Source organism: Notamacropus eugenii, chromosome 4, assembly GCF_028372415.1.
Source record: "Notamacropus eugenii isolate mMacEug1 chromosome 4, mMacEug1.pri_v2, whole genome shotgun sequence".
NCBI classification, from domain to species: domain Eukaryota; kingdom Metazoa; phylum Chordata; class Mammalia; order Diprotodontia; family Macropodidae; genus Notamacropus; species Notamacropus eugenii.
Window position 1 is genome coordinate 109,272,059 of NC_092875.1, and position 6,628 is coordinate 109,278,686.

Genomic DNA, 6,628 nt, shown 5'->3' on the forward strand with positions numbered 1-6,628 from the left:
GTGCTAATAGCCTAACAACTGATTTTGTTATATATTTTCCTAAGGAATTTGTTTTACCTAGAACTGACATATAATCATGGAAGGAATATCAACCTTTTCTAAAGCTTTAAGACTAAGAAATGACTTAGGGTAGAATACATGGCTGCCAATATCTTGTGACTTTTCAGAGATACTGAAAGACCTCTCAACTCAAAATCCATACTCCTGTCAGCCAGCTAAAAGGTTCCAAATTTTTATCTTTCCAGAGTCACAGAATCAATATTGGAAGGAAAACCCAAAGTTCCTGCCAACTAATTCACAAAAATTATCTACAAAACGAATCTTCAACAATACTCCCAATCAATGGTCATCTCAGTCCTTTAAAGATCACCACTATGGTGAAGATCACCCATGATGCCTTGAGAAATCCCACTGCATTTTGGACAGCCCTCATTATTAAAATGTCTTTTCTTTGCATGGAATTGGAAACTCTTGACAATATATTCCTGAAGGTAAGTGGATGTTGTTTCTAGAAGATCCTGTTTATATGCAAGCATGTCTGGGGAAGGGTGAAATACATTAAGTGAGCTTAGTTGAGTTTCTCTGGTTTCTGGTTGTCCCTGAGGGGGCTAGGGAAGGCTGTAAATGGGACATAGACCTGGTAAATTTTGATGTGATAGGGGTAGATCAGAGGTAGTGTAAAGGGGAAGAAACAAGGAGGAAAGAGGATGAATAACATCTGAGGATATGGTGCACATCCAGCAGTGCTCTTTTGGAAATGAAGGCATTGGAGCTAGGTGACCCACCAGGTAAGGATGCAGAGCCTAGAGTGGGGAAGACATGAGTTCACAACCTCCTTCAGACATTTCCTAGGTGGGCTGACCTGCAAAAATTGCTTGACTTCAGTTTCTTTGTGTGTAAAATGGGGACAATGATTGCACCTACCTCACAGGGCTCTTATCAAAATCAAATGATGTAACATGTACAATTCACTTTGCAAACTTTAAGCCCTATGTAAGTGGTTATTATTTTCTGTAGATAAAATGAATTTTCATAAATTAAATTCCCTTTTCATGTTTCCTTATTTGTCTTCTTAATATCATTCAGATGTACCTTATCCTTGGTTTCAGTTTGTGAAAAATTCAAACTTAGTATCTTTGTGAGCAAACACAAGTGCACTAGGGAAGCCACCTGTTTAAAGAAACCCTCCATTGTTACCTTTAGAAAGGAGGAAATTCCCACTAAATGGCTACTTTGATAAGTCCTAGTTTCCTTTACAGTTCAAAGGGATCTTTCGGGGGCCTTTGATGGAAAAATTGTGACTGCACATTGAATCACCCTGCTCTCCAGTCCTTGGCTGCTGTCAACAGAGACTGGTACCCAAAGACCATCCCTACTAAATAACAATTGATATCAGATGCAGTCAGGTGTGGACAAAGCAGGTGAAGGAAGATTGGGGCCATGTTGTGTGGCTTTCATTCTGCTTTTATCACTGAGGTGCCACCTTGCTTAACCTGAGTCCTGTCTGAAGGGTTCAAAGCCTTGAAGGAAGGTAGTCAATAAGGAATCAAAGATTTTCTCATTATCCTAAGGGTATTTGAACATGGGTCCTGCTGGCCAACGTCGTGTACATGTGCGCTTGTTAGTAGAGAGACCTGAGTGTTCCAGTCTGGATTACCCTGTCCCCTCCCTCCACTTATGTTTTCACATTTTATAAAGAGGTTCCCAAATGAGCACAGGCTGCTGGCTAGAGGCTAATCCCTTATACTGAGGGCAGGGAGTATCTATTAATTACTCCTCACTTTGTTCATAGCCATTATCATCCATCCTACTGTCCTGGAATAAAACTATTCAGATAAACATTTTTTATCCAGGTGCTACCCTTGAGTGTGAGTATGATGGATGGGGGTGAAAGGGTAGTTGAGTGTCATTGATCTGAAGTCTGCAGTACCCTGAACCAACAGAATCCAACCAAGTCCCCCTTTCAAATCTAACCACTGTGCCCAGATGGATGAAAAGTTCTTGCAGTGTGTGTGTCTATCTTTGAGTCTTTTTCTATATATCTTGGTGGGAAATAAGCACACTAATTCAGACATCCATAGTGCAAGCCCTTTAGGTAGATGAAAGTGACTCTACTTGCCGTAGGCTTTAAGGTTGGAAAGCACCTTTCTGCCAGCAACCCTCTGAGGTGGGTAGCCTAAGTTTGCTGGTCCTCTTTTGGGTATTGTATTTAAGTGAGGTAAAGCTGTGCAAAATTGTCACCCTCACTCTTCTTTAGTCATCAAAGGCCTGTGGTAAGAACAAAGTCAACATGAGCAGGGATGACTAAGGAAGCAGTGGATGACCTTGGTGTTTCTAAATGAAGATCTTTCCCAGGCCTCAGTTGAACTGAGGCCAGACCTAGGTCAAAAGGCAGACAAAAGATGACCTAATTGACCATTGACTATAACAAAAATATCAATCTGGGAGGGCTTAACTAATTTGCATGAGGGCAAAGTGGGAGGATAGGGAGCAGGCCCTCCCATAGTTAGAGCCAGAAGTGAAAAAGACCTCAGAAAAATATAAAATGCCAAACTGTTGTTGCCATGTGTTCAAAGGAAAATACCTTGTACTCAATTATATTTGGAGGCAGTTGGCCTAAGTCAGGTGGCTACCTCCAGTTCAAAGATTCTGATTACAAGTCTTCAGGGACTGGTCAGTTTTCCCCTTATTATGTAAGCGTTGTCACTGGATACCATGAGAACACAAAGAGACCTGAGAGCTCAGAAAGGGTCTGCCTGAGTTTGAAGAGCACAGTCTTCAAAGGATCTAAGAAGGAGAAGAAGGCTTCCCTTGGGCTAGCCTTCCCCTTGTCCAGGAAGACCTTGGTCTTCCTAGTTGGGAGTGCTCCTGGCAGTTGTGTCTAGACTCTCATTGTGTCTGAGGGGACCCAAATAGCAACATGGGACACCCTTGGTGGTCATCAGATGGGTGAGTTATCGACCCCACCATGAGCCCCTTAGAGCTGTGTCCTACGTCTCAGCTAGACTCACAAACAACTTCTAGTACCTGGGGGTTCGGGGGAGGTGAGGGAGGTGAGGGAGAGGCTGTATGATGAGACTAGGGAGAAGGTTAGAAGGGATAGAGGAGACTGTGAGGGAGATGTGAGGGAATTTCTTGTGCCCCAACTTGGCTGACTCATGGGCATGGAAATCTGCTTTGTTATTAATGTATTTATACCTTGTTAATTAATTAATTTAATCAGTTAATTCATTGATTTATTGATGTATTTATACCCTGTTTTTCTATTTTAAACAAAGGATCCATTTTCACCTCTACAGTGTACAGTATACAATTGATTATAAAAAATAACTCCCATGCTGTCCCTCCTTTACCCCACTTGTGTTGGATGAAGTTACATGTATATGTAAATTTAAGGTTTCCAACCTCCTTTACACATATTATTTAATTCTAAACATAGCTTAATCTTTTTTTGCAACATTCAAAGCTGTTCAATTGAAAATATATCCCTTCAATTCAGAGTGCTTTAGAAGAGTCCCATAAACTACATTGTTTAAATTGTTATTATTTTGATATTCTTATTAAATACAGCTCAAAGCCTTAATGGCAATGACTTTAAAGTATTAAGCGATTATACAATCAGACCTCTTGTGACGTTTCCCTCCTCTGTCAAATACCAAGTAAGATGGCACTCGTACATTTCTTGTCTGCTGAAGTAGACATCTGTAGTTAAAAAAGAAAGAAAGAAAAGGCCTATGGGAACTGCCAAGTATCCAGGAGTTCATTATATAGTTGGTTTGGATTTCAATTTGACATGGAGTGTTAAGTTTCATCAGATATAGAAGTAGTAAACTAGAAGGAATCAATGATAGGTTATCAGTCATCCAAAAAATAAAACAGAATGCATATAACGAAGAATGGACTTAATGGGAATTATCATCACTACATAGGGGACAGGGGAAAATCTCAAACTCTAAAATGAGATTTAAAAAGAAAAAAGCCCCACATCATAGAAAATAGGGAAAGACATATATAAATTAGGACACAAGATAGGACTGTAGTTTTGTCTTATGCATGGCAGGCATTCAATAAATATTTCTTTAACAAATGAAGTAATGATCAAATCACCATATGGTCTTTGTCTTCTGGTGTGTTTTGGGTTTATAGATTTTGATTGTTTTGTTCTTGTACATAATTTCACTGAGTTCCAAAGAAACATACTCACAAATTGTAAGCTTTGGATGGGAATTAATGAGAACAAATGTGCCAGTCTACTTGTTCAAATAGAGGAGCTATCTTTCCACCCATAACCATGTGTATGTTCAATTGCTTCCATTCCTTTAACATAACTCTGGTTAATCATGACAGTGCAATCATCAGTGTTTTACATCTCTCAGAGAGAGATATCATCATTTTTAAAGTGTAACCTAAGATGATCTTGAGTTATTTCAATATTACAAACATGGCTCTCATCCTATGTCCTTGATACCTTAAGTATAGTTGTTTTAAGTATTAGGTTTTAAGTCAATCTCAATTAAAAGTTTAGGAAGAAGCAAAAATGCCTGAACTATGGATAATAGCAGAAACAAAAAATATGTGCAATCTACATATGAGGCAATCCCACCATTAAAAATTCTGGAATGACTGCTCACTAACAATGTACGTCTCATTCTTTCCCTGAGCCCCCGTTTCCCTCCTATTGCTTTCTCATTTTCAAATAAGTGTCGATTTGGAACATAATACATTTTGGGTTTTCAAGTACAGGAAAGCAGATTTCATGAAATGATCCATGAGAAAAGATTATATTAAGGAGGGAAAAGTCACGTCTGCCATCTTTTAAATGCAAAGGTAGTATTGACTTCCAAAAAGAAAAACAAACACCAATCACTTCAGCCTCTAAACTGCTTTTACAACTCTCTGTGCTTCAGAATTATGTCAAAGAACAATAGGTTTCCAGTCCTGTTTACAAGTTTGTCCTGAATGGCAGCTCTTGACAAGAAACCTCTCAGTTCCAATCTCCAGGATTAAATAAATTCCTTCACAACAAAGAAAACAGGACCACCAGGAGAGCACCACTGGATAATGATAGAGCCAACTGCAGAGGTACATGGAGTGTTAGCACTGCCTTGGGTACTATTCTTTGGAGTATGTGGTGCAAAAGGTCAATATTGTTTTATGGTGCATAGTTTACCACCCTGCCATGCCAACAGCAACACCTAGATTGTTCCACAGTTAATTCTTAAGTTGTGAACTAGCAGTTGGATTATTTGAGCTTTTCCCTGCCAGAAATAATCAGATATTCAGGGGTCATTATATGAGCAGCATACTTCTAAGATGGTTGACAAAGCTATCTCTTATGCTCTGCATTTAAAACTGCAGGGATAATGTTCTTCAAAATGAATCAGCTCAAGTAAGTCTTTCTTATACAACTAAGTTCTATAAAAGAGTTTGAAATGATCAAGTATCCTTTTAATTCATATTTCAAAAGAATAGCACACTTACAATACTACCTTTTGAAATTTATACTGACTAATTATCATTAAGATGTCTTTAAAAGTACTATTGCAACTGTCATTAAAAATCTTTGTATTAAAAGAGGATATTATTATGGCACACAGGAAATAAAATACAGATTTTGGAAAATACAAATGCAAAGATGTATTAGAAGACCCAGAACAAAGATCCCAAGGCCGTGCCAGTGGTGCCCCAGTCAGCATTCCCAGAGCCAGGTCTCCATCGTGATCCCAGTAATGCTTACAGACGATGACATGGTTGACAGGCTGCTGTACATAAGGTCCTGGATATGGATACTGGTATGGTATCGCATAAACCTGCCCATTAGTAGGCATAGATAACTTGAGTTCCTGGAGGCTATGCACCATTATAATGACCATAGCCAAATACCTCTGGAGACTGTGTGGCATAAGCTGTACAAGGAAGAGGAGATGGAGCAACAGCAGTCTCATCATACATGACTGCTGAGCCAGCATAAGCTGTATTTATTCTGGCATCCTGGAGTGCAAATTTCCATGCCAAGCAATCATCTTCACTTTGTGCACAAAGACTGATAGTTGTCCCATCAGGGAAAACAATTTGCAGTATGCGGTCTTTTGGCTAACCCTCAGGAGCCTGAAAAATCATAGCACTCATTTTCCATTTGGATGTTGATGCAGTCCACCAGCATGTCAATCTTCTACATTCTACCTAGTCTGGTCGTCATAATAAATTAGCTGGTCATCTGACCACAGATCGAACCAGGATTTTTTCCACCTCTTCAAGATCGTGCTTTGTCAAAGCAGCCAACCACTCTTCACAAATGCCATCCTTTCACCTTCTGGAGAATTCAGTTGGCCACGAAACTCATGTGGGAGTCTGGTCAGAATGACAAATGACGGATGCACTTGCTCGGGCTCTTCCCTACTGGACACTGGCTTAATCTTTTGAGGAAGAAATTCAAAGGGCCAAGGTATTCATTCGAATAAGTTTCAGTAGATGTGAACACTCAACCAAGTTTAAAAGCTTGTGAGATGTTAAGGGGCCACTTCATGGTGACATTTTTTCTCTAGTATTTTATTTGTCAATTGATTGGCATGTGTGGAAAGCTCTAGTCAATAGTCAATTAGTTTTGAAGAATTATTTCCACACTGAA

At 39.4% G+C, this 6,628-nt stretch overlaps 1 pseudogene; it reads right to left on the reverse strand.

The window, feature by feature from the left end:
- Window positions 1-3,710: 3,710 nt before the first annotated feature.
- LOC140500472 (pleckstrin homology domain-containing family B member 2 pseudogene) lies at window positions 3,711-6,163 on the reverse strand (annotated as a pseudogene).
- Between the last annotated feature and the right edge of the window lie 465 nt (window positions 6,164-6,628).